Source organism: Mauremys reevesii, linkage group 12 (genome assembly GCF_016161935.1).
Source record: "Mauremys reevesii isolate NIE-2019 linkage group 12, ASM1616193v1, whole genome shotgun sequence".
Classification (NCBI taxonomy): Eukaryota; Metazoa; Chordata; order Testudines; family Geoemydidae; genus Mauremys; species Mauremys reevesii.
In genome coordinates, this window is record NC_052634.1 from 2247479 (window position 1) to 2273985 (window position 26507).

General features: G+C 41.8%; 1 protein-coding gene and 1 long non-coding RNA gene across 5 annotated transcripts in view; both read left to right on the plus strand.

Moving 5' to 3' along the window:
- SIK3 (SIK family kinase 3) overlaps positions 1–26507 on the plus strand; it is a 144175-nt gene that overhangs the window by 2169 nt on the left and 115499 nt on the right. The gene's annotated exons all lie outside the window — the stretch shown is intronic.
- The window catches only part of LOC120375526, a 44732-nt gene continuing 21985 nt past the window's right edge, over positions 3761–26507 (plus strand). The window contains exon 1 of the long non-coding RNA XR_005586599.1: positions 3761–3903. This is a non-coding gene — a long non-coding RNA (uncharacterized LOC120375526). The remainder of the gene's footprint in view (positions 3904–26507) is intronic.

The following is a 26507-nucleotide window of genomic DNA, read 5'->3' on the forward strand; positions in this document are numbered from 1 at the left end:
TATTCTTCCAGGACTATACCATAAACTGTAAAGAATAAAACAGAGGAAGAAACATATGCAGGCAGGTCATTCTGAGGTACAGATTAGCTGATAGGAAAATAAGTGATATACCCATCAGAAGTTACATTCCGGCAACTAATAAAAGTATCATATTGTCATTTTTAGTACCCCACCCTCTGTCTTCCAGATTTTAGTGCTGAATATGCCAGTACGTGCTGGGAGTGGCAACAGCGCAGTGCTCTGTGGGATCCTCTGTAGAAGTAATAGTGTCCTAAAAACCTTAATGGAAACTTAATCAGGGGCCATGCTGGTCCAGCAGGGCGGTAGGTCCTTACCACCACAGACCATCTCTTCTTTGCTTCTGTCCATTAGATCAGCAGTTTGACAGCAAGGGAAACTCAGCCTCTGGATTTTTTGGCTTGCACACCTTTTAATTGTCATGTCAATTTCAGGAGCCAGATCCTACTGTGACACTAGTGTAACCACAAAGTAATTCCTCTGTTTCCTTAAATTCTGGATTTACACCCGTCTGCCAGAGGCTGTTAAAGTTTAATCTAAAGTAATTTAATGGCTACAGTGTCTTTTAGTACTGGATTAGCTGCACTTGTGTATGTAGTATTTACAACATTCAGAGATGCCTTAATTTGCAAGATGCTGCGGGCTAGCCTCCATTTCAGCTTTTATTCCTTATGGCTTGATCATTACTTGCCCAGTGATTAAAAACTACACTTCCCGAACCTTGCTGATAGAAGCAGGAATGCTGCCACTTCAGCTGCTTTAAATGCTGAAAACTGAGCATCTTGATTAGAAATCAGCCCTTGAATTATTAGCTGAGCTCCTGTTTTCAGCATTCCTAGCTGAGTCAGGCTTTGTATTGAGCATTGTTAATTCTGATGGTTGTGAAATATTGAAGCACTGAGTTGGTTTATTGCACGTGAATGGCTAAAGATCTTGTGATATAGTGAAAAGATGAACACATACTTACCCTTTGACCAGCCTATTTATGACCAGGTGGCTAGTAGTGCGTGAATTGAGACTACCAATTGACCTAAGAATGGCTTGAACTTGAATCTCCACTAATGAAAAGCCATTGCACTAAGTCAAGGCCTGTGCCACTTGCATCTGTAATTTTGAAGTTGGTAAACTTAATTGTCCTCTTCCATATAGGAGACATTGTATATATTGCATGGTATAGTGATAGATGTTAGATGCTTCCAATCCTTAAACCCAAAGAGAGAAATTATAGTGGCAGCTTATGTATTTTTCAAGTTCTCCTCCAATAGATGTGGAGCAGATTTTCCTTCTCTAACTGGAAACTGAGAACCTTCAGCACCAGGAAACTGGGTTCTGAAAATCTAGTTTACTTCAAAACTCACCTCTGTCTGAGAAGCAGAGAGGGAAAACGAAAGAAAATCACTTCATATGTAGGACCTATGTCCTCCCTCCAATATTGTTCTTATGCTGTTCTTGCTCTCCTCAGGAGCTGTGAGTAGTTTGGACATTGCTGACTTTGACGTACGATCAAAAAGCTATATTTCAAGCTCCATCAGAAAGATGGGGGTTGTTGGGAGGAATCAGTGTTAAGTAAATCGGAAAGGGCTAATGTGATATGGAAAGTCCGTTGTTTAAGAGGGGAGTGAAAGCACCAAAATGAAACCCATGAAGGGTTTGTTTTCTTCATAGTAAAAAATTGTTTGACTCAGGGAAAATTACTTAAACTGAATATTTGTTAAATCGCCCTGTTTAATAAAGTAACTAAAACATTGTCGATCATGAAACTCAATCATAGTACAGTTAGTCAATGCCAGCAGCCCCTTCCACCGATAATCTTCCCTTAGCAGTTGCACAGAAGGATAGTGCAATGTTAAAATTTAGCAGCCGAATCAAATTGCTTAACAGATTTGATGCTCTGACTTCTCATTGGAAGAAGCTTAGTTTATATCTTCAGAGACACTCAAACTGGAACTGTGCCCTTCCAAAAGTAATCACAGCAAATGTTGATAGCTTCTAAATTATGATGATTAACCTGCTTGGTACAGTTCAAAGTTTTTTACCATTGTGTGAATTTAGAGATTACCTGTTGATCTGAGATGTTTGATTCTTTTTCTGTCTGGTGTAGATATTCTGCAAGTTCAGATGACTTTGATGTGACACCTGGGCATGTCTTGATTTAAACACTGTAGATCCCCCTTCCCTTTCCACCTGAAGAAAGAAATAAACAAAAAACTCATAACACATTGCTTAGATCAGTGGCGCTCAACCTTTCCAAACTACTGTACCCCTTTCAGGAATCCGATTTGTCTTGCGTATCCACAAGTTTCACCTCGCTTACAAACTACTTGCTTACAAAATCAGACATTTAAAATACAGAAGTGACACATCACACTATTACTGAACAATGGCTTACTTTCTCATTTGTATGATATAATTATAAAATCGGAATATGAATATTGTGCTTACATTTCAGTGTATAGTATATAGATCAGTATAAACAAGTCATTGTCTGTATGACATTTTAGTTTGTACTGACTCCACTAGTGCTTTTTATGTAGCCTGTTGTAAAACTAGGCAAATAGCTAGATGAGTTGATGTACCCCCCCGGAAGACATCTGCGGTACGCTCCAGGGTACAGGTACCGCTGGTTGAGAACCACTGACTTAGGCTGAGTATTATAATTTGTAGCCATTTTGAAACTGACTAGGACATATTTTTATTTACATAGCCAGTATGTTCCCACATTCTGTATACTTCACAACAATGGTCTGGTATGTCTTGCTGACACAAGACTGTAGTTTACACAACTGAATTTCACAATTTAAATATGGGTCAGTAATTTTGGGGACACTTGTGAAAGGAAACATTAATCATTCTAAAGGGCAGGATGCTTGGGGTCATACTTATCCCTACAGGAATTGCCTAAATAAAAAGGCATAGCTTGACAGCTTATGTGTTAACTAAGCCAGCAACTTACTTTCAGGCCCTGTTATGCAAACTTGGAATCTAGTATGCTGTAAAACAGAGCTATTCTTTTGGCTGGACAGGAACTGGAGTTGTTTCTCTGACTAGGATTAATTGGGCACCTGCAGGATATCTTGCTACATCTCTCCATCTCTATTTCCTGCCTCCTGTCCTCCCTTCCTCTGTCGGTGTTCTGGTGTTTCACAAGAGTCGGTCTTTGTTTTTTGTTTTAAAAATCCTCCAAGTGACCTATTGGATGGATTGTTCGCTGCACAATTTCCATTTATAAATCATCCAAGTGACTTTATTAAAATTCTAACTCTGGTCAGACACTGGAGTTGTTTTTAATGCCATGTTCTTTCATAAGAGTTTGCTGATAGAGATGACTGTATATACTGTGGCACATCTACCTTCACCTTCCCTTATATTCAAGTTAGTGTAGTAAAGCTTAGTGTATTATTCTAAAATCTGTCTTCACAACAGTCGAGATGTTATAGTCCTGAAAGCATTTTGCACCTGTTTTGCTCCTTTTTGTCAGCTGCAGCATGCAGTGATCTACTCCAGCTCTTCTATGAGGACATGTAACTACAGGCTATCGAGCAGTTTCTGACTTTTTGTTTTTAACAAGGAACTCATCACTATAGATGTCAAGCCCTCTCTGTAAACTGAGATGTTACCATGAGTTCACAATCCATTGTGATGCACTTACTGGGTTTTTCAAACACCAGTTAGAGTTAGGTGTTACATTTTGCCTCAGTTTCCCCCGACATGGGATAAGTGGCTTGTCCAAGGCCATGGAAGGACTCAGTGTCAGGAGTTCCTGGCTTCCAGTCAAGTGTTTGATCTACTAGACCATACTCTGTTCCTGCTAGCTAAATATGTATATTCTTGGGTTCATAGAACTGGATAACATGCAGAGCCCAGAGCAGGTCTGACTCTTTTTAGGTAAAAGGATCACTAATTCAAGCATTGTTTACCTAGAGTACAGAAGTTTCATACTGTCCATAACAAAAATTCTATCTGAGATACAAATATGGCGGTTTCAGGGTAAATTTAATGCCTTGGCGTGACATAGACCTGCTGTTTCAGGTACAGAAGCTGGGAGAGTAGTGGAAATGCTAGTGGTGAACTGATGTGTGCATTCTTCTATTTACTTCTGTGATGCCCCTCATTGTCGAATTGGAATGCCTCCCAAATATTTGCAATAGAAATAACACTTTCCTTCCTTTGTAGCCTATCAAAGACATAGCTTAATTAGATTCTAGACTTAGACCTATACATGAGTAACTTTGAGGCAAAGAAATGAATCTGGCATTGAATTCAGACAGAAGTGGCTCCACAGCACTTAAAAGGCAGTATGAGAACTGGCTGGCTGACTCAGCTGGGAGTGGGAGTGGGCTGCCATGGAAAGGGCCTGCTTCTAGGACTGTGGCACTGTAGCTCCTGAATGTGAAAGGCTCAGGGAGACACAGTGATTCTTGCCTGGATTCTTTTTTTCTGTAAAAGGTGGAATGTAAAGCTGCTCTCAGAGGGGCTACTGGTGGGGAGTGAAGGCTGCTTCTTGCTCAACCCAGTCATTCCCCGTCTTGAGCATGTCCGTGAGAAGTGTGGGCATAGGGTAACCCCAAAGCCTCTGCTCAGAGCACTTCGTGTTATGATCGTGGAAGGGTGTTCTACTGGGATCAGTATGCTGTGATTCACCAATCACTCTGTATCGTGTCAAACAGAAATAGGTTAATGCTCTTGCCATTAGCTTCATACTGAACTATGTGAGGAGCTAATATGGTAACCTTGTTAGTCACTTTCCCTTTCATCAATACCCATTAGTGCAAATTTTTTCTGCTTTTTTTTTCTCTCAAACATAAGCAACCCTGATTAATTGTGAATCACAAATAATTCCTCTGGCATGCAGTATAATGTTGCTCACATGGTGCTGATTTTGCTGCTTATATGTTCCAAAAGAGCCACTGTATTTCAGCCATTGAATATCCAGGCTTAGTGAATTCCTAAGAAAAGGAAAGGGTCTTCTGGTCCAGCATATTTACTGTCTTCACTTCCATTGACAGCTGCTAGTGCTTTCTTCCTGTGCACCAGTAGGGTGTGTGTGTGTGAGGTGCATTAAATGTAATGTAGATAGTACCAACTGATTGCATGCTGGATTAATGGCATCTAGCATTTCACTAGACATTTCTGAGCTATATGAAGGAATTTACAAATAGCCAACAGATTAATGCATATACACTGCTGAGCATGAGACCCTGTGTAGCAGGCTCTGTCCTGGTGACAGCTTACACTGAAGACCTTGAGAACAGGATTTGTGTATCAGTACCAGCTGATAGAGCTCTAACTTTCTCATTTGGAATTTTATGAATTGGCCTTCCTGGTCTAAAGAACCTAGTGTTTGCTTAGCATTTTTTGGAGGGGATAATAGTCTAATCAAGCATGGCTTTCAGGCAGTCTGCTCTCCCAGCTTGTCACTGGCAGCTTGTTAGGCAAGGTTATGTCTTGTTTACTTGTTACCCTTAAGGCATTCCCTTCCCAGCTTATAAAACACCTGTGGCCTAGCTGTGTGAGGTAAGATGGCACTAGTGGCTAGGTGAGCTTTGCTGAAAAGGAACAGAAGATTTGGGGTGAGGGGTTCTCTTAGAGTATCGTGCTTTCATTGAAAGCATTTCCCTACGAGGCTTTTGTGGGTTTGCCTTTTTATTCTGTTGAGGCTTTGGAGCTGTGCGCCCAGAGGCAGGAAGGCTGTGTGTAAAGAGAATAACTGACGGTTCAAAGTTCTATTTCATAGGCTAGGTAGAAAAATAGCCTCCCTGAGGGGAAAAAAGCAGGTACTGTGATGACTAGTGTCCTAATGGGCTAGTGTCTTACTTCTTAGTACTGGGCTAAGTGACAATATACTCCGTGTAAGCCACTGTTTTTTGTCTTCTCCCTCGTGGCACAGATATATGGCATTGGGTCTTTAGGACTCCTTCCTCATGGTGGAGAAATAGCACTAATAGGAAGTACCTGTGTAAATACAACTTTTTAAGGGAAGATTAGACTACTGTGAGAATCTGTGGAAAAATCTCTAACAGCAAGAAACACACACACTTCTGCAACCTTGTACAACTGTCCTGTAAACTTGCTAGCCCAAACACTCCTCTCTTCTCTTATCCTTGCCAAAATCATGAAAAAACTAAATTTACTATCTGCAGCAAAATTTTGTTTTTGCAAGACTGCTTAAGCATATTTGTTAAGCCACATCACCCCACTCAAATGTTAGCATGTCAGAACTCTGATTAGAATTCTCACGGGGCAGATAAATCACAGAAGGCAGTGAAAGTCTGTTCACTAGTGTCTTGACTTGATTGTAGGAACTGTAGCAAGTTGACATGTTGGTGGGGACATCATTTTAAACAGCATTCTCTTCCGAATTGCTCTTACAGAATGCCTGCTTGTTTATCCAGAATGAACACTGTGTGTGGATGGAGCTTGGTGTGACTTCATTGCTCCCCAAATCATTGGTATTAAAATCACAAGTTTCTGTACCACAGAGATAAAAATTGCCACTGATGTGCTTAGGCCTTGTCTGTATGAAAAAGTGCAGTGGTTTAAATAGATGATTTTTAAAACTCTCCTGTTAAACTAGTGCAAACTTCTAATGTGGTTACTCAAAATCAGTTTAACCCTTGTTTATGTCAATTCAGCAACACCAACTTCATATGAATTGGTTTTAAAATGATCTAGTTAATAGACAAGTGCAATGGATTACAGACTAGGCCTCGATGCTAGTCCAGAGGATTAATATGCTGCATTAACACTCAAGTGAAGAAACCCCTGAAGGACTATGATTCATTGTTAGTCGTTGGGATATTTCTGGTAATTGACTTCTATGTCTCTATAGTTGAGGTGAAACCTCTCATTCTCTCGAATGGTCATCAAAGGGAATTATGTGGCCTCAGCTAAATTTCATAGTCAAATCATACAAACACGCAAACCCCCACACCAAATGGAATTGACCCAGTTTGTGCTCAAATATAGCACAAAGTTGGCTGCATCTCGGGGAAATGGGGGAAGAAATGGCTTCATTTCACTAGTGAATACTAATCAAACAGTGAGGATGGACAGGATATCCCAGGACAGCTTGGATTGACTGAAATGAGCCAAAGAACCAGTATATGGCTATGAGCTCTCCATTAAGACATAACTGTGCTAGGCTAGAGTAGCTAAATATTGTTGAATTGAAGAACTTTTAACATACAGCGTGCATACTTCACTTTTACTATTGGAACTTCCTCCAGCAGCTTTATGTATTCAGTAATGAAAATTCATGCTGGGAATTATTAGTAGATCAGCTACGCACTTGCTCAGCTAGCTGTAACCCAGTATATGGTACTGTGGTAATATTTGATTTAAAATTTAATTGGAAAGCTGTTAACTTTTTCCTAATCCGGCAATTCTGGAGATAGTGTTCGGCTTTGCTGTTCTGAGTTGAATACTGTGGCACTATTTTTTCTTTAAAATCCTTTTATTGTCACAGAAGAGGGCACGCACTAAGGACTGAGGATATTCTTTCTATGCTGATAATATGCCTGGCACCTTAAGATCCCCATTCTTCTGACCAAGCAGGATGGGAGAGTGCTGCTTTGCTTTAGCTTCCAGGCAGAGGACCTGCGGGTGCCAACTGGCAGAGAGTAGGAGTTGACTAGTAAGGATGGAGTGTGGAAAGGAAAGTCTCAGCAGGAACAGGACGAGAACTTTGCATCAAAAGTTGTGAGCCAGCTAGGAAGTCTGGGGTGAGTGTTTGTTTCCTTTTGAACTTCATTGTTAACCCCAGATCCCAAAAAGGGCTTATGTGTCAAGCATGTCAAAGCCATAGGCGTGCCCAAGGAGGGGAAACCAAGGCAATGGCTAGTCTGAACTCAAACCAGGGTTAGGTAGCGCTGCTGCCTGCTTCTGTGTAAGGATAGTTCAAAATCAAGCTCCTGGTAGCCATGGTAACTAGTTGGCAATCTTAGGTATGCAAATAGGGTGACTCGCTTTATATTTTTGATCAACAAGATTTGGAACCAAAATCCTAGGTATAGTTGTTCACCAGTATCACACCACCATAGTGCATAAAAAGCGCCATTAAGTGTGGTTGGCTCAGAGTGACTTACCTGCTTTGAGTTCAAAAATCTGTGCAACTTATCTTCAGCAACAAATGCTTCACTGATGTAAAGCCACCCCACAAAAAGCTGGGAGCCAAGAATTCCTAAGAATCCCTACTGTAAGAAACACATGCATGCACCCGATGAGAAATAACATTTCAGTGACTAATCATCTTGGCAGCTTCAAGATCTCAGAGTTAGCTTTTGTGGAACTGTTTAAAAACAATGGAAGAAGTTCATGGGATCCAATCTGGGGATGAGTCAACTGATTTGTAGATGACTGAGCTTACTGCTCTGAGCCATTCTAGACAGTCTCTTATTTCAATATTATACAACCAAAAGCATCTTGGCTACTAACAGTTGATCTAGTCGGTCTCTTCACAAAACATTTGAATCTCTCAATTTTGGCTGTCTTTGTATATGGTTTACCACTTGGAAGCTTTGCCTTCAGTTTCTTAAAGCACCTGATGTAATTCTAGTACATTATTGTGTATTTATCAAATTTTGGAGATGTGGGTGAGGGTGGGAGGGAGAATTTGCATAGGATGCCAGTATGCAACTGAGAGACTGAAGCTAGGGCTTAAGTGATTTGACAAAGCTGGGCCCCAACAATTGTCCATGCTCAATTAGGGCAACACATGGCTTGATATTAATGGGAATAAGACTGTGGGGTTGAAAAATTGTACCAAGGTGCCTCCATTAAAATATGGGTTTTGAGACTTGAGCATTACCTGCTACGTATATATTTACACTTACACACAAACAGCCCTATACTGTCGAGCGCTTCATGTCCCCTTCAGATGTTTTTCCTAGCATGCTTAGCCCTGTTTGCATCATATGTAAGCATGTCAGTAGCTCTATAACATTTCTAAAGGTTATGCAGTTATGTAGGAAGTGTCCTGTAAAAACCAGTTCCCTGCATCAAGGTTCCCCATTGCTTAGAACAGTTTCTCTTCATTCAGTCCTGTTAGGGTGTTTAAATACTGAACCGTCTGGTTTTGTCTTTCTTTCATATTCCCTGAGAACTCTGTGTGATGTAGTGTTGGCAGTTGGTATAACAGCGAGCAGCATTGAAGGAACAGTAACATTTTCATTGTGTGTGTGTGTGACTGGCAAAGGATTGTCAATAGAGTTCAGTGATGTGTAAAAAAACATGGCAGTCTTCTAGACGGAAATGCTCCCAAATTTTCTCCCTCCTCACCAGCTTTTGAGGAACTAGGTTCACTGGAATCCTGTTCTGGCTCATCAGCTTTTTTCCATGTGTGTTTGTAGTACCTCTAGAGATGGCAATATATTTAAGTCTTAAACTTCTCAATAGACTGCCAAAAGCAGCTGAATTGAAACCACCAAAACTCAAATTTCACCTGAACCTAAGTACATTAGTTTATTCCTTCAAAGCATGTTGAAGACTTAGCTTACAAGTGAAGATCTTGTTAGCTGTGTGTAATTAAGGCTAAGTATAAAAGTTTGATAAGATAATATGCTAAATTGCAGTGGATCCTTATTTGTGGCTGTTAAAGCAAAAATCTGTTCAGATACGGTGCATCTAAGTAAAGGCTTGCAGGTATGTAGCGTGAGACTGATCAATTAAGTTCTCTGGGGCAGGAACTGTCTTTATTTCTGTGCTTTGTATAGTGAGGCATTGAACTCTAATTTGGGTCCTTAAGTGCCTTTGCTCTAGGAAAATATCTACTTTTGACCAGTTACCTTAACTGCATAATTCTGTGTGCACTTAAATTTTAGATTAGTGCAACATTAAGTCCAAGGCAGTAGAGTTAACTAACTAAAGATGAAAAGTCTTGGTCTCAGCACTTAACTTTTCCTCTTAAGATATTACACTTGAAGGAAATCCTTGTACTAGAATCTTGCAAGTGGTTATCATCTAGACTGGAGAGTTATTGATAAATATTGACCTTGGTGGTATGCATGGAATCTCTTGGACTTGAGTAGCTAGAGACATTAGTGAATACAAATAAGCTTTTTCACACTTGCCAAATAGCATGCTGACACTCTTAGGGCTGTTATAGAGAATCATATTGGCCTTTCCCAGATCAAAACTGAATGGATAAAATACCACTTGAGTTATACTGGGTTATCTTGTCATAACAAGGTGACATGAACAGAATAGTGTTCTTCTGTGGTACATTTCACATTGGACCTTGGTTTCTTGCTTTCTGAGGCTGGTAACAACTCCCTGTAGCTACTTTGAGGTGGTAGATCTTTTCCTGTAAGTTTGGTTAGTGTACACAGTGCCATTTTACTCTGCACTAATAAACAAATTTCATACAAATGCAAGTCTGTTATGACCGGTGGCTATAGTGAAATCCATTATTAGCAGTGCACAGAGCCTGCCTGTTGCATCTCAAGCATTCTGTCTGAAGTAGCCAGTTGTCACTAATATATAGCGATTTATTGGTTGCCAGTGAGATCATGGTTTGAAAAGTCAAGTTCATTGCTGATTCTCAGTGCAGAATTAATCTTTGACTTCAAGGGTTTTGCACTAAAGCTCCTTTGGGTGTTTCAGATAAATCTTTGACTTTCAGTTCTTTGCCAGTTAATTCAGCTGCTAGTAATTTACTTCCAATCATACTAAATTGATGGGAGGAATTAAAGTAATAGTTACCTACATAACATTCCCTGCTGTTTGGGTGTTCTATGTCCTCTGGAGAAACCCTGGCCCTTGCAGAGAAGCAGGGGGTGTACCTTCTCTCACACTGGCTGACTTGTATGGGGAAACTTTTGTTCAGTCAGAACAGAATATTATTTTTTTTCAGTTTAGCTAAGAATACCAATTCATAATTAAAAGCATAGTGAAGTCTGAATGTAGGTATTTTCCCACTCAGCTGCTTCTGCAGTTAGTCATTTGCCAGACATGTGGGCCCTGCGTGTAACCTCACTTTTTCAAATGTGTTAGTTGTAAATGTGCTGCTTATTCCAGTTTGGTTCAGGGGTTAAAACTTATTGGGCCAATGGAGTATAAAGTGGAGTGACCCATATAGGTGGAGATTGGGAAGTGCCCTAGTTTAGCTGAATGGAAAATGCCACTGTTTAGGGGAGATATTAGAAGACGGAAGATTATAGCCTGTAACCTTTCAGACCTGCTCTGGATGCCCACGTGATAGTGTGGAATGAATTAAATGAATAACAAATTACTCATTCTCTTTAAATAGCTTTTAGAGGAGACCTGGGAAAACAAATGAAATGTACTCAAAATGGCAACTTTCCCAGGGAAGTACACTGATTGTTCATCCAAACTTTATTGTGGTTGCAGTCAAGGCTCGTACGTGTACACCATTCTCCCCACCAATGTGCTCAACTCTAAACAACCAGAACCACCCGGAAAAATGTGAAGGATAAATCAGAGCATGCACTACGCCAATTTTATAAATTACTCTGTCAATATCTGAAAACTCCAACTTAGTCTTCACAGCTGTTTGAGACAAGGTGGGTAGGCAAAAAAAAAAATCAAATGTCCTCTGCAAATAATGTCTGGTTGTCCTCAGGACTTGGCTGGTCATAACATGCTGAGCCCTTTCTCTTGAGCTAGGCTAAGGGATTTACTAAAGTTGCCCACTGAACTGGGGAGGAAGGAGGAATAGGAGACAGCTACTAGTGCCTTTGTTTAAAGTGTTCTGAAGGATGGTAGGCCTACAGTTACTACTCACTTTGTGGATATGTGGCAACATGCTGTCCTCTACTTGTGGACAAAGGATCAAAATTCACAAAAATCCTGCTCTGTTACAGTAGTCAGGGATCTTGCATGTCTCCATACTGTGTCCGCTTGAGTGAAGGGACAATGATATGAAAACGTGCATGATAGTAGGGGACTCTCAGCTTCTGAGGTTTGAGAGGTCAGCAGCAAGAATTGAATTATTAGTGTTGCACCCAAAATCAGGAGGTCAGATATGAATTATTTTCATTCCAAAGTAGGCAAAACTTTGTTTCATTTCCTGCTAGAAAGCACAGTGAACATTCCTTTCCTTTCCTTTTCAAAAATATACCTATAGCAAGGTGATGCATATGTTTTTCTTGACTTATACACAACCATGAAAGTAAATCCTTTTGAGGGACTCTGCAAATTGGTTCTAGACCTGAGATGTATTTCAAGCACCTTTCATGTGCTCTGGACACTTCATGAAAAGTAAACCGTTAAAAGATTAGACTCCGATAATGGACTTCTCTCCTCTTCTTAGGTATTTTATTCAATACACTAATCGCGATTGTAGCCTGCCTCCCACCCTTCCCCAAATGCTTGACAGGGGCGGCCTTGCAGCAGCTCTGTAGTGTGGTCAAACACTTCCAGTGACTGCCCAAGTGAATACATTCATTTGCAAACCAGCTGCCTTTAACTTAAGGATGCAGGGTAACATTTTCAAAAGCCCACAACCATATCAGTGCTAGGAAAAATGAGTGTTTTTACAATGAGAGAGATGATGTGTGTAAAATCCTAATGTAGACAGGACAAGTTGTGACATTAATTGGTGTAGCTGGGACTACAGCTCCTGCAGTGTGGAAATGGAAGGTGCTGGAAAAGAGCATATGGCTAAGTCACACCTGACCTTGAGAATTCTTGTGCCTCTATGCCCTAGTGATCTACAGTGGGGTGCTGTACTTCAGTAGCTCACAATACGGCAGGAAATCTGTGAGAAAACTAAGTAAATGTGTCAGAGCTTTCACCATGGCAACAGAGTCTCTGAGCCAAGTGTACAGCCTGACAGCAGGATGAGAGGAAAGCAGGTCAAATATGTGCATGGCAAGATGGAGACCTTTTGAAGATGTGCAGATGTAGTCTGCCTCTGAAACTCTTGCATAAGTTGCAAACATCCCACTTGCAAACAAGAACGCTTTAATGCTTCCTGGACAAGTAAAGCTGCCTTGCTATTAAAGGATTAACAAGGCAGCAGTGCACTTTGGCAAGCTGAGATTAAAAGTGAATTCTGACTTTGGCAAAACATCTGGGTTATTTTTTTTAAAGTTACAATGAATTTAAATATTAAAATCTCCAAATCTCTGTTCGAAGTACTTACCTGGTCATTATGATTGTTTCTAAATAGTATGAGCAATAGTAACACTGTTAGTGATTCAGCTCCATCTAATAGATAATTTTTCAGCATTCTGACTTCCAGGCTGGTAAAATATACTGCAAGACAGTCACACAAAGAGATCATGGATGAGCAGCATCATGTGTTTTTGCTTAGAGTTGTAACTGTTTAGCAATCTTCATATGCCACAAGCCAATCAACTCTTGGGCTCCACCTAATGAAGAGAGGGAAGAGCATCTTCACAAGCAAGCTGGCTAACCTAGTGAGGAGGGCTTTAAACTAGGTTCACCGGGGGAAGGAATCGAAAGCCCTGAGGTAACTGGGGAAATGGGATACTAGGAGGAAGCACGAGCAGGAGAGTGCAAGAGGGGAGGACTCCTGTCTCGGACCGAGAAAGCGGGACAATCAGTGAGTTATCTAAAGTGCCTATACACAAATGCTAGAAGCCTGGGAAACAAGCAGGGAGAACTGGAAGTCCTGGCACAGTCAAGGAACTGTGATGTGATTGGAATAACAGAGACTTGGTGGGATAACTCACATGACTGGAGTACTGTCATGGATGGATATAAACTGTTCAGGAAGGACAGGCAGGGCAGAAAAGGTGGGGGAGTTGCATTGTATGTAAGAGAGCAGTATGACTGCTCAGAGCTCCGGTATGAAACTGCAGAAAAACCTGAGAGTCTCTGGATTAAGTTTAGAAGTGTGAGCAACAAGGGTGATGTCGTGGTGGGAGTCTACTATAGACCACCAGACCAGGGGGATGAGGTGGACGAGGCTTTCTTCCGGCAACTAGCAGAAGTTACTAGATCTCAGGCCCTGGTTCTCATGGGACACTTTAATCACCCTGATATCTGCTGGGAGAGCAATACAGTGGTGCACAGACAATCCAGGAAGTTTCTGGAAAGTGTAGGGACAATTTCCTGGTCCAAGTGCTGGAGGAACCAACTAGGGGCAGAGCTCTTCTTGACCTGCTGCTCACAAACAGAGAAGAGTTAGTAGGGGAAGCAAAAGTGGATGGGAACCTGGGAGGCAGTGACCATGAGATGGTCGAGTTCAGGATCCTGACCTGGGAAAAAAGGAAAGCAGCAGAATACAGACCCTGGACTTCAGAAAAGCAGACTTTGACTCCCTCAGGGAGCTGATGGGCAGGATCCCCTGGGAAAATAACATGAGGAGTCCAGGAGAGCTGGCTGTATTTTAAAGAATCCTTATTGAGGTTGCAGGAAGAAACCATCCCGATGTATAGAAAGAATAGTAAATATGGCAGGCGACCAGCTTGGCTTAACAGTGAAATCCTTGCTGATCTTAAACGCAAAAAAAGAAGCTTACAAGAAGTGGAAGATTGGACAAATCACCAGGGAGGAGTATAAAAATATTGCTCAGGCATGCAGGATTGAAATCAGGAAGGCCAAATCACACTTGGAGTTGCAGGTAGCAAGAGGTGTTAAGAGTAACAAGAAGGGTTACTTCAGGTACGTTAGCAACAAGAAGAAAGTCAAGGAAAGTGTGGGCCCCTTACTGAATGAGGGAGGCAACCTAGTGACAGAGGATGTAGAAAAAGCTAATGTACTCAATGCTTTTTTTGCCTCTGTCTTCACAAACAAGGTCAGCTCTCAGACTGCTGCACTGGGCAGCACAGTATGGGGAGAAGGTGACCAGCCCTCTGTGGAGAAAGAAGTGGTTCGGGACTAGTTAGAGAAACTGGATGAGCACAAGTCCATGGGGCTGGATGCTCTGCATCTGAGGGTGCTAAAGGAGTTGGCAGAAGTGATTGCAGAGCCGTTGGCCATTATCTTTGAAAACTCATGGCGAACGGGGGAGGTCCCAGATGACTGGAAAAAGGCTACTGTAGTGCCCATCTTTAAAAAAGGGAAGGAGGAGGATCTGGGAAACTACAGGCCAGTCAGCCTCACCTCAGTCCCTGGAAAAATCATGGAGCAGGTCCTCAAGGAATCAATTCTGAAGCACTTCGAGGAGAGGAAAGTGATCAGGAACAGTCAGCATGGATTCACCAAGGGCAAGTCATGCCTGACTAACCTATTGCCTTCTATGAGGAGATAACTGGGTCCGGGGAATTAGGGGAAAGCAGTGGATATGTTATTCCTTGACTTTATCAAAGCTTTTGATACGGTCTCCCACAGTATTCTTGTCAGCAAGTTAAAGAAGTATGGCTGGATGATTGGACTATAAGGTGGATAGAAAGCTGGCTAGATTGTCGGGCTCAGCGGGTAGTGATCAACGGCTCCATGTCTAGTTGGCAGCCGGTTTCAAGCAGAGTGCCCCAAGGGTCGGTCCTGGGGCCGGTTTTGTTCAATATCTTCATTAATGATCTGGAGGATGGCGTGGACTGCACTCTCAGCAAGTTTGCAGATTACACGAAACTGGGAGGAGTGGTGGATACGCTGGAGGGTAGGGATAGGATAGAGAGAGACCTAGACAGATTAGAGGACTGGGCCAAAAGAAACCTGCTGAGGTTCAGCAAGGACAAGTGTAGAGTCCTGCACTTAGGATGGAAGAATCCCATTCACTGTTACAGACTAGGGACCGAGTGGCTAGGCAGCAGTTCTGCAGAAAAGGACCTGGGGTTACAGTGGACGAGAAGCTGGATATGAGTGAAGTGTGTGCCCTTGTTGCCAAGAAGGCTACAGCATTTTGGGCTGTATAAGTAGGAGCATTGCCAGCAGATCGAGGGATGTGATCATTCCCCTCTATTTGACATTGGTGAGGCCTCATCTGGAGTACTGTGTCCAGTTTTAGGCCCCACGCTACAAGAAGGATGTGGAAAAATTGGAGAGAGTCCAGTGGAGGGCAACAAAAATGATTAGGGGGCTGGAGCACATGACTTAGGAGGAGAGGCTGACGGAACTGGGATTGTTTAGTCTGCAGAAGAGAAGAATGAGTGGGGATTTGATAGCTGCTTTCAACTACCTGAAAGGGGGTTCCAAAGAGGATGGATCTAAACTGTTCTCAGTGGTAGCAGATGATAGAACAAGGAGTAATGGTCTCAAGTTGCAGTGTGGGAGGTTTAAGTTGGATATTAGGAAAAACTTTTTCACTCAGAGAGTGGTGAAGCACTGGAATGGGTTCCCTAGGGAGGTGGTGGAATCTCCTTCCTTAGAGGTTTTTAAGGTCAGGCTTGTGGGATGATTTAGTTGGGAATTGGTCCTGCTTTGAGCAGGGGGTTGGACTAGATGACCTCCTGAGGTCCCTTCCAACCCTGAGATTCTATGATTCTTGTTTACACAGTCTTGTACCACATGAGACAATATTGCCTAACTAGTTCTACTTTCATGCAGCAGAGCGCCAGGTGCTTGATTGTCTAGTCCTCTGTAATGATGGGCGTAATTAAATTACTCTCACTGAAAAATTGTGAATAACTTTTACTTTGAGCTATGGTACTAATGCGATCATTAGATGTTTAATCTATTGCAGTATTTACTGGTCTTGCAATCAGCAACTGACTATAAGGAGAACATGGTGACACTGATATCACACTCTAGTAGGTGAAAGAATCTTGTCATGTACTACCTATTGATACCTTCAAACATACCTGCATACTCACTTCTTAAAGGACAGTGAATGCGCTTGCAATGTGAAGTATTCATTGGCAATTCTTCAATCATTCATGAAATTGTACTTGCCATTTTTGAGGCTCACATTGAAACTCACTATACATTCTCTGCAGAGCTTCAAGCAGGAGGTTCCCAATTGGTGTTAGTATGATGCTCTTATTCAAGAGCTTGTTTTCTTCATATTTAAGCAGGGTATTAAATGGATTATAGTTTACAGATAGTTACAGGCGTTGCTCTTTCCAGGCAGAGGTGGAATCTGATATAGCAATTATTGCTAGCACTTGTCATGGACTCCGACTCTCTCATATGCTTCATGGAACAAAAGTGGAATTCATTGGAATGGTTCCACTGGAAAGGCTTTCGGGAGGCTTATGCAGGCTTATGTTCTGAAACAGATACTGTTGTAGTTTCAGGAATAACTACAAACGGGTGGAATTAAGAGGCATGATGAAGCTGCACATGGCATATCGCAAGTCCCTTGGAGGATGAACAAAGACATTTCAACCAGGGTTTGACTTTTGTGAAACACAAATATTAAAGATCAAAACAGCTTGAGCAATATTGAATAAAAACGGGAATATTTTATAATCAACTTAGCCTATATGTTTTCTTTCTAAGTTTACCCTCCACGCTGCTATTGCAGCTATTGATGAATGAACTGGAATTTCCCTGTTAGACCTCTGTGCTACTAGTTTAGTTTGTAAACAAACAAAAAAAACCCAAAACTTTTAGCCTCTTGTTAAGTGTAGTTCATTTAAAGCTCACATAGATGTTTCTGTGCAGACATTGTCCTGGCTCTTGATGCTAGACTTAAATTACTAGTCTATAATGGTCTGTATTAAACATCTACTTGCATGAAAAATTCTCTTAAAACTATTTTGAGTTAAATAAAATAGCATGACTCTTCTTGTGGCCAGAACAGTCTAGGGACAATGATGCATCCTGTTTTGGCGTGCTCTAATGACCAGGTCTGTGCCTCTTGGCATTCAGGAGGGAAACACTGGTTCCTAACAGGCTTGCATCACAAACTCTAAGTCAGCAGCGTGGGGTGTGGTCCAGCAGGGTGCCCTGGCTTGTTTGAATGAGTCATTATTAAAATAGTCCTGGGAGAAAGTACTCTTGTCTAAACAGGAGATGGTGCGTAGACACCCTGGCATGTATAAAAGCTTAACTTTGATTAGCCATATTTTAAAAAAAATACTTAGAAATGAGGTATATAGTAAAATGCTTTCTATTTTACTAAAGATGGATTTTGAAATTTCAGAAGCTTAAGTATTGGTGCTAGTGTTAATGCTGGATCATTTGCTTGAAATTGAACTAACTTTTTTGTCTGATTAATTCAAAGGGTGTCGGGGCAGAGGGAGAAGTTACTTGGACTAACTGTGTTTTGGAGCCTTGTAAAGAAAAATACTGAGTATCTTAACATGCATGCTGTTCATGGTATCATTCCTCCTTGCGTTGGAAGGAAGGAAAACTTCGTTTTGCTTTAGAATGATTGAAGAATGGTTAATTTCAATGCTGGGGTCTAGTTATACGCCCAATATTAATTGAACCATTAGTAAGTAGGAAGGCAGAGATGCTGCTAACTGATTTAAACACCGAGTTTGTGTGGTTGAGATTTTTGCCTTAGGGATTAATTTAACTAGAAAAAAGTCCTGAAATACAGACCCAGGTTTCCAATCTAGTATTCCTTAGGGACCTCAAAGTCCCATTGCTTTCTGTGGGTGCATAAAATGCAGAGCAATGCTAGGCACCAAAGTGGTCGGGGAGGGAAATGGGGATTCATTTGATTTCATATGTGACCTATTCATGTTCTCATGAAGCTATGTTGTTAGTGGGAGATGCTGATCAAAATTAGACATAACTGAGCGGTAATTCATAAATTACATCAGTTTGAAAAATCTATTTCAGAATTTTCTTACCTCGGTTGAGACTCAGGCCTGGTCTACACTACACAGTTAAGTTGATTGTAAGGCAGCTTACGTTGACCTAATTATGTCAGTGTACACACTACAGCTTTGTCCTGCTGATATAAGCACCCTGCTGCACCGACATAAGCACTCCACTTCTTGTGGAGGTGGAACTGTGTCGGTGTAGTTAGGGTGAGACACTGTCTGTGTTGACACTGCCTTACTTACCTCTGGGGTTGGCTGCCTTGTCAGTTTCACGACTCCATATTGGAGCTGTGAAATGGACAAGAAGGCAGGGCAGCTAAGGCCTGGCTGCCCCAGGCTCCCTTCTCCCAGCCAGGTTGCTGAGAAGCCCAGGTGGCTGCCCCCTGCTCCTGGCTGGGACCGAGGAGCCAAGAGCCCAGGGAGCAGCTGGACTGCTGGCAGGGAGCTGTGCAGAGCTGAGAGCCCTGTCTCTCAACACCCAGCCCCCACAATGCCCCTCTTCAGTTGGTGGAAGTGCTCCTGTTAAGGACGCACACCACTGACAGAAGGAGGATAGTGTGGACATCAGCCACTGCAATAATTACTGCGGTGGCTGTAAGTCAACCTAACCTAGGTCAATTTAGGGCTGTAGTGTAGACCTGCCCATGTACCTTCAGAAAACATCCAGTGTAGGACAGCTACTTGCTGTAATTCAAAAGCTGCTGTCAACCATATCTATTTAAACAGATTAATAAAATGTCACTAAACCAAAGTAAGTTGGGTGACACTTAAAGTTCATTGTTTTAGATTTTAAAGTTGTGCAAGTAGGACTACCCTCAATAGTCCACATGTGGCAAAATTAATCTAGACTAGTTAGGCAATATTGTCTCATGAGATACAAGATTGTTACAACTCTGTGGGAAACTCATGCTTCTGTTCATCCATAATCTCTTTGTGTGACTGTCTTGCAGAATTATTATATTGCCCTGACTTCTCTTATACCCCCTCCCAAACACACCTTCTTGTGTCGAGGTTGAAGCAGAACTGACTAGCAGATGACAATGGCTGCTGTTAAAATAAAAATCTTTCACCTCTCTTGTTTTTTGTGCCCATGTAAATTAGTAGGCTTGTTAATACATCATATAGTAGTAAAGTACAATGTAAAGGCCCATATACTTCTGGTTTTGGATGGTTTATTTTAGTGGGTTCCTCCATGCGCTCTTGGGTGTGATAGCCAGCAAAGGCAAGGCATAACAACGGAGATCCTAGTGCATGCATATCACTAGGGCATGTGCCTGTTTAAGCATGAAGCTGGTCACTGTGTTGGGCTTCTTGTAAGATGCTAGCGTCAACCCAAGGCTACTGCAACTTCCACTCACCTTGGATTCAAGTATGAAATAACTAGAGTGCAGCAGGATTATTGTTCATTATGGCAATGTTATTTGAACATGGGTATTTCAGTTACTTTGAGGATGCGTAGAGATTATGAAATAGATGACCTCTTTTTTGTGTGAGAGTGTCCAGATCTGGGAAATCTTAGTCTCTCTTCCAGCAGGGGAGTAGAGAGGACAGAACTAGATCTAACAGGTTTGATCGCTAATATCAAAAGTTCTCTGGTGATAAACCTAAACCTTGTGTAAACATCCAGTGTAAGAATGTTCAGTTGGCAAGAGACAAAAAGAAAGGGTGGCACCTCATTAGAGACAGATCTGCATAACTGTTGATACGGTCCTTGCTCTGTAGGCACAGCAGCCTGAGTCCATGTGTTGGGGCATGTTGGGTTGTCAGTATTATCAACCCCAAATATTAAAAAAATCATGACCCCCCTCCCCCGAAATTGAGATTGGTTTGAAAATCATGAGATTTTAAACCATTTTGGGTTCATTTTCTTTGGTTTCTGAACAGTTAGGTCACACTTTCTAGCCTTCCTGGTCAGTGGGGAAAAAAGCTTGAAAGGTTTTTTGCTTGTTTGTTTTTAATGAAAGCTAAAATTCTGATGTATTTACATAACTCCTAGAGCTGGCACTTTAAGAAACAAAATGGCCAAACTCTAAACAACAACAACAAAAAGATTGCCATAGCTGGCAACAAGCTGAATGAGGAGACTGTCAGTGAAGTATACAAACTGCCTTTTGGAAAGTGAAATAGGACTGTGGGAATTTCCTCTAATGAGCAGTCTGTCTAGCTGGGTAGCCTGTGCTGATGCAGACTGGGGTGATGCTGAGCTTTAGTTGTGCCCAATTAAAAACTACCCGCCCACCTCAAAATGGGCACTAGTTACAGCTCACATTCCATCTTCGGGTTTCAAAGTGATGTCATCTCTCTAGCTTTACTCTTGTGCTCATTCTGTCACAGGCTCTAGTTTTGTAAGGGAGCTCTCTTTCATAGGTGCGGGGATTCCTAGTCCTCAAACATGACTATTTTTAGTTTACGCTCTCCTACAATGACATCTGGTGCTACTCGCTTGTGAATTTCCCACTTGGATGGTTCCCTTGTGGACTAAGAGGTTGAGGAAGAAGTGATGCGACAAGGATGACAAAAGATGAATCAACAGGAGTAGGGAACATCTTTAGCTGAGCTCTTATGGGGCCATCACAAATCTATGGAGCTGATGGCACTTGAGATGGGAAGACAGGTTCTGTTAGGTGCTCACAGTCTATTTAGACAAGAAGTTTAGGCAGTAAGGGAACAACCAAAGCAAGAATGCAAGCGATGGATGAGGTAGAGATTGTCTTAATGGTTCCTTGATTGCATTGTGATGTGCACATTTTTAAAAAGTAAAATAATGGGGTGTCTGTATAGGCTTATGTGCTTGGACTGAAGTCTGAATTTCTTCCTATATATTAGATGAGGACGTTGTGTAGTAACGTTTGCAATGGATGAAGGCCGTGGAGACCCATTTAGTGCCTATCAGGCTGATACTTTTTACTAGTAGTGCCTGGCTCATCCTGTCTGGATAAATGTACAGAGGGAGCCTCTCTTTATGCCTATGGCTGCTCATTACACTTACGATTTGAGTACAGCTATGTCTGCACTGAATGTTTACTGATACAAAAGGTGGTGGATCAACAGCTGTGGAGCAGTCTTCTATTTACTTAGACGTGAAGCATGCTTGGTCTCTATTCTGGAAGGTCGAGCACTAAGAAGTCTTCCGTTAAGAGGGGATAGTTCATGTCTTCATGATGCATTTTGTTCTTGCGGTGTCTGCTGAAATTATCAATCAAGGAACCGATTACTGCAAAATGGAGTTTTCAGTTTCTGTGATGGGACATGTGTTCACTACAATTTGCATTGAGAATCATTTTGCCTCAAGTTCACACAAGAAACCCACCTTTCATACCAGCCATCCAATGGTGGAATCTTTAGAGACAGGAGTCTCTTCTAGAAGACAATGCAAACATGAACAAAAAGCAGGAGGGATTTACCAGGAAATGTTTTAAAACTAGAATTGATAAACCTTTGAGTGGACTGTATTTCCCTCAAAGCCATTGGTGATCCATGGTACCTGTGAGGAACACTGGATTATGGAGGGTTCAGTTGGAGATGGGGGACTTACTCTATATTATTCACTCTGTAGTAAACGTTGACATAATTTACTGCACCACTTTGTGTGTCCTAAGCCTGTTTGAATACTTCCTAGGTAATTGATAAAAGAACAGGATTTATTAAGTGGAGTTGATCCACTCTTGTGCCATATGAATGAACGTTAGGGCTGTGCTTTCTGTTACTAGTAATTCTGTGTAAGATTGGGTCTGTTGTCCCATAAACTGGTGTTGACTTTTTTTTAAAAAGTGCTATAGGTTGAAACTTGTCATCCTACAGTCTCAATTTAGAAACTATTTTCCCCAAACATTCATTTGGTCTTAATTTTTCTCTAGATAGTTGAGCCTCAAAACTTGAGGAGGGAAAATTACCTACCACTGTGGTGAACTCCTAAATCCTTGCCCTTGTAATCTATTTGTCTTGGCATCTTGTGCCTTCCCCAATCTTCTCAGTTCCCTCCAAAATAAACTGGAGTGAGGGATGTTTGCTGGAGGAATACAGAAGGATGTAAATGTCCCCAATTTACAAATCCTCTCCCAACTTCCTAAAGCCTTTCTCTTGAAGTATTTTTGTTCTCCTCCCTCCACATGTCTCTCCGGTCTCTTATGCTGATATGACTGATTCAGGTATCTCTGTGTACAGGTAAGTTCCTTGAAGCACCAGCCCTGGGGACCTTGCCTAAAAGCAGTTTTGATTGCTGATATTGCCGCCACACATTGCACAGTTAACTCCAAGATTAGTGACTTTCTCATCACTTAATTGAGACCCAAGTGGCTCCAAATTTTGTCAGTCACTGAAATAATCTCCTGTAGCCAGTCAAGCTGCAGCGTCATTAGTTCATTTCCCTAGGCAGTAATTGCTAAGCATTTCTGAAAACTCAAGTTGGTCTCTGGATTAGCGGATGTTGAAACTCTTGCTGGTGGCGCAGCACCTCTGGATTCAATTGACTTGAACTTAAGAATTTGCTGTTGTAACAGTCCAACCCCTCTACTGTCAAGATGCACAGTTAGGTTATTGTGCTTTGGAAAGAGCTCACCAGTGTCCCCAAATTGGATTAAAATTTGAGGTAACAAAAGCAATACATCTAACCCCAAGAGCTCAAAAATCATAAGACTGGCTTAAAAATCATGAGACTTCAAGTAAAAAGCACCTTTTTTCTTTCTGGTTTCTGAATTTTTAGGGGTGGGCTTGAGTCATGTATTCAAACTTTACTCTGCAATCAAGAGGGCCAGAAACTTGCTTTTTAAAAAGAAAAGTGGAGCTTCTTACCTAATCCCCGGTCTCTAGAAGCTGTGGCTTTATGGGAAAAACCCAAATACCAGTAGATGCTCAATAAAAATCACAAGAGTTGGTGACGCTGCTAAAGGAATTGCAGAAGATGGAAAAGACGTCTTAGGTTGTACAGTCAGTTATTGGCTTGTTGCTGATTGTAGACTTCATAGTGCTCTTTCAACTCTCGTTTTGAAAATGTTATAAATCACTCCTAATCGAGGTTTTTAAGGCCCGGCTTGACAAAGCCCTGGCTGGGATGATTTAGTTGGAGTTGGTCCTGCTTTGAGCAGGGGTTAGGACTAGATGACCTCCTGAGGTCTCTTCCAGCCCTAATCTATGATTCTATGATGAATAGTCATTTATTTCCTTTTTCAAATTGGTATTCTGCTACCCCTGGTCTTTCACTACCTCTCCAGTTTTCCATGGGTTTCTTAAAACCAAAAAAACACACAAATGTTGCTTTACAAAGTAAACAAAAAGAAGCTGATTCTTACACATGTGACCTTCACCAGGGTCCCCTCAAACTAATATATAAAGAAAAATAATAGTCCCTCCCAGATACGACGAGGCCAAGGTTTGTGACCATAACTATATAAACAGTTCTTACATGTATATACCTTAGAATAATATAGTTTGCTTAATGTGCATAAGCAAGATAGATTTAAGGGTGAATAATGTTTGTGAATAACTTCATGAGTGATGACAAATCCAGCCCTTTGCACAAGAGGTCTCTGCTATTGACAGAAGAGAGAATACAAGATGGGTGTGGGGCTTCTAATCTTCTGCCAGAGTGTCTAAACCCTGATTTTTCAGGGACCGTTTCTTGGGTGAGAGGAAAGTTCTGCTGAGCTCCCTAAGAAACAGGGGTTGATTTTGTTGTTGTGGATATCTGTCAACAGGAATTTGAATGACACTGACAAACTCATTTTCTGCAGGTCACTGACGGGTTTTGAATTGATTAGATTGTGTAGCCATTTCCCTGAAGGAACCTAAAGTGGAGTTTCATCCTGGCTGCTGACTTCTTGATTTGAGTCTTTAAAACTAGACAGGTCACGCACTGTTAAAGGAATATTTTGTGACTACTGCTTATTTCTGGATTGGTAAGCAGCCTTCCCTTCCCAGCTCAGTGAATGAGGGAAGGAGGGATAAAACTCATCTTAAAGGACTGCCTGCCTTCCTCTTTGCATCCTTCTTTTCTCTCCCCATCCCCTTTCCTTTCCAAGTCCCTTCAAGCAAAGGTTGCTGTATGGTTTTTATTTGCTATAATCAGCAAGAACCTCTACTTATCGTCTTCTGTGCTTTCAGCACCTAAACAGAACTGGGGCCTCCTCTTTAGTGGCATGGAATATAACACTTTGGTTGAGAATTGTTTACTCTAAAGGTCCTAAGTTTGATTAAACCTGCTGAATCCTGCTAAGCCCTAGGATTTCTTAAATGGCATTTTACCAAGTGTCTTCAGCTTCAGCTTTACTGAGACTGAAATAATAATTCTGGATCCCAACCTACTCCTCTAGCCTGAGATGTGATTGTTCCTTTCTTCCTGCAGATGTGGAAGGCTGCCCAGACTTGTCCATCTGGCTCCAGGGCTTGGCTACACCCCTTCTACCCATATCCAGATTTTCTGCCTCTGGTAGTGCATCCAGAGAGGTGGTTCAATACTCCTGCCTTTATCTAGTAGCATCCGCACTTTCAAAGCCAGTTAGGGCAGCACCAATCAAAATCTTTTCCCTATCTATTTTAGGCACTGACATAACCCCTATTACCATATTATGAGCACCTCCTATTCCCCCTGTGAGGTAGAGACATGTTCCCATTTTACAGATGGGTAACTGAGGCACAGAAAGACTACATGACTTACCCAGAGTTGTACAGTGAGTTTGTGGAGGAGCAGGGAGTTGAACCTGGGTCTCCTGAATCTTAAGACTAGTGGCCTAACCATTCCCCTCTGGGTGTCGTCATTCCTCTCTGGGGTTCCCTCCCAATCCAACCCATTGGGGACCAACCTTTCTAGGCTTCTATCCCTCAAATAGGGCTACTTGCTAAGGTTCCTGTTTGTTCTCTTTGTCCTGAGGAGACCCACAGCAACTCCACCCTAGGAGAAGGGACTCTAGGTCTAGGTGACTAGCTAGGGCCTAAGCCTCATCCCTTCCTTCTCCTAACCAGCCAAAATTCCTCTGGAATCTGACTCTGCCACTGCATCAATGGCTGTTGAGCAAGTCACTTCACCTCCCTGTGCCTCGTTTTTCTGAGAGGGGTAATGCTCATCCACCTTGAAGTGGCTTTGAGATCCTGTGCTGAAGAGTATGTGTACATGCAAAGTTGTTACCCTTAGGCCTGCAATGCCAATAAGGAATTGGACAATTAGTGATGGTTTAGTTTGAGGATCAGATGGGATAATGGACTATTTATAACTTACAGTAAATGTACACAAAAACTGCTTATGCTCATGTTTGTGTTTGTACCATCCTTTGTGTGTCACATGCCTTCTTAGCTGGTACATTCTTTGGAGTTGGGGACCTTGTTACTATTGTGCTTAGTCCTGTGGAGGCCTAACACTGATTGGGGCTTCTGGTTGCTTCTACAATAAAATGGTTTAATAGACTTCTTCGTAAAGGTGCATGTCAGGATGGGCTTTGAGAATGTATTGTGTACCCAAGGGCAATCCAATCTCTACCATCATGGGTCCACCCTTCTGGTGTGAGTATTAAGTATACAGTGGTCTGCTGTCTGCTCATATACTTTTACCAGTTGACAGGGAAACTAACAGAGGCTCCTTGTGGGTTGGAAAAACATTAGTTAAATCCATTATGAAACTTAAGAAACTTCATATCTCTCCTTCCTGAGGTTAACTCACCTCTTTAGTGAAAGAGATAACATACATTGTGAAAGTCATGCACAATAGAAGGGAAAATACGTTCTACTAAAACTATAAATCATGACTGAGGGCAAGAGAACTATTTATTTCTACAGTTCCTGTCAGAAAGACAATCTATTAAATACCTGCCAGCAAAGAAGCCCCAAAGAAGAGAAAAACACTGGAGCATACAGACCCCTTCCACTTTCTCGCGCACTAGTGTTCTAAGCATTCTAAGCCACTTGATCCTCTAATTA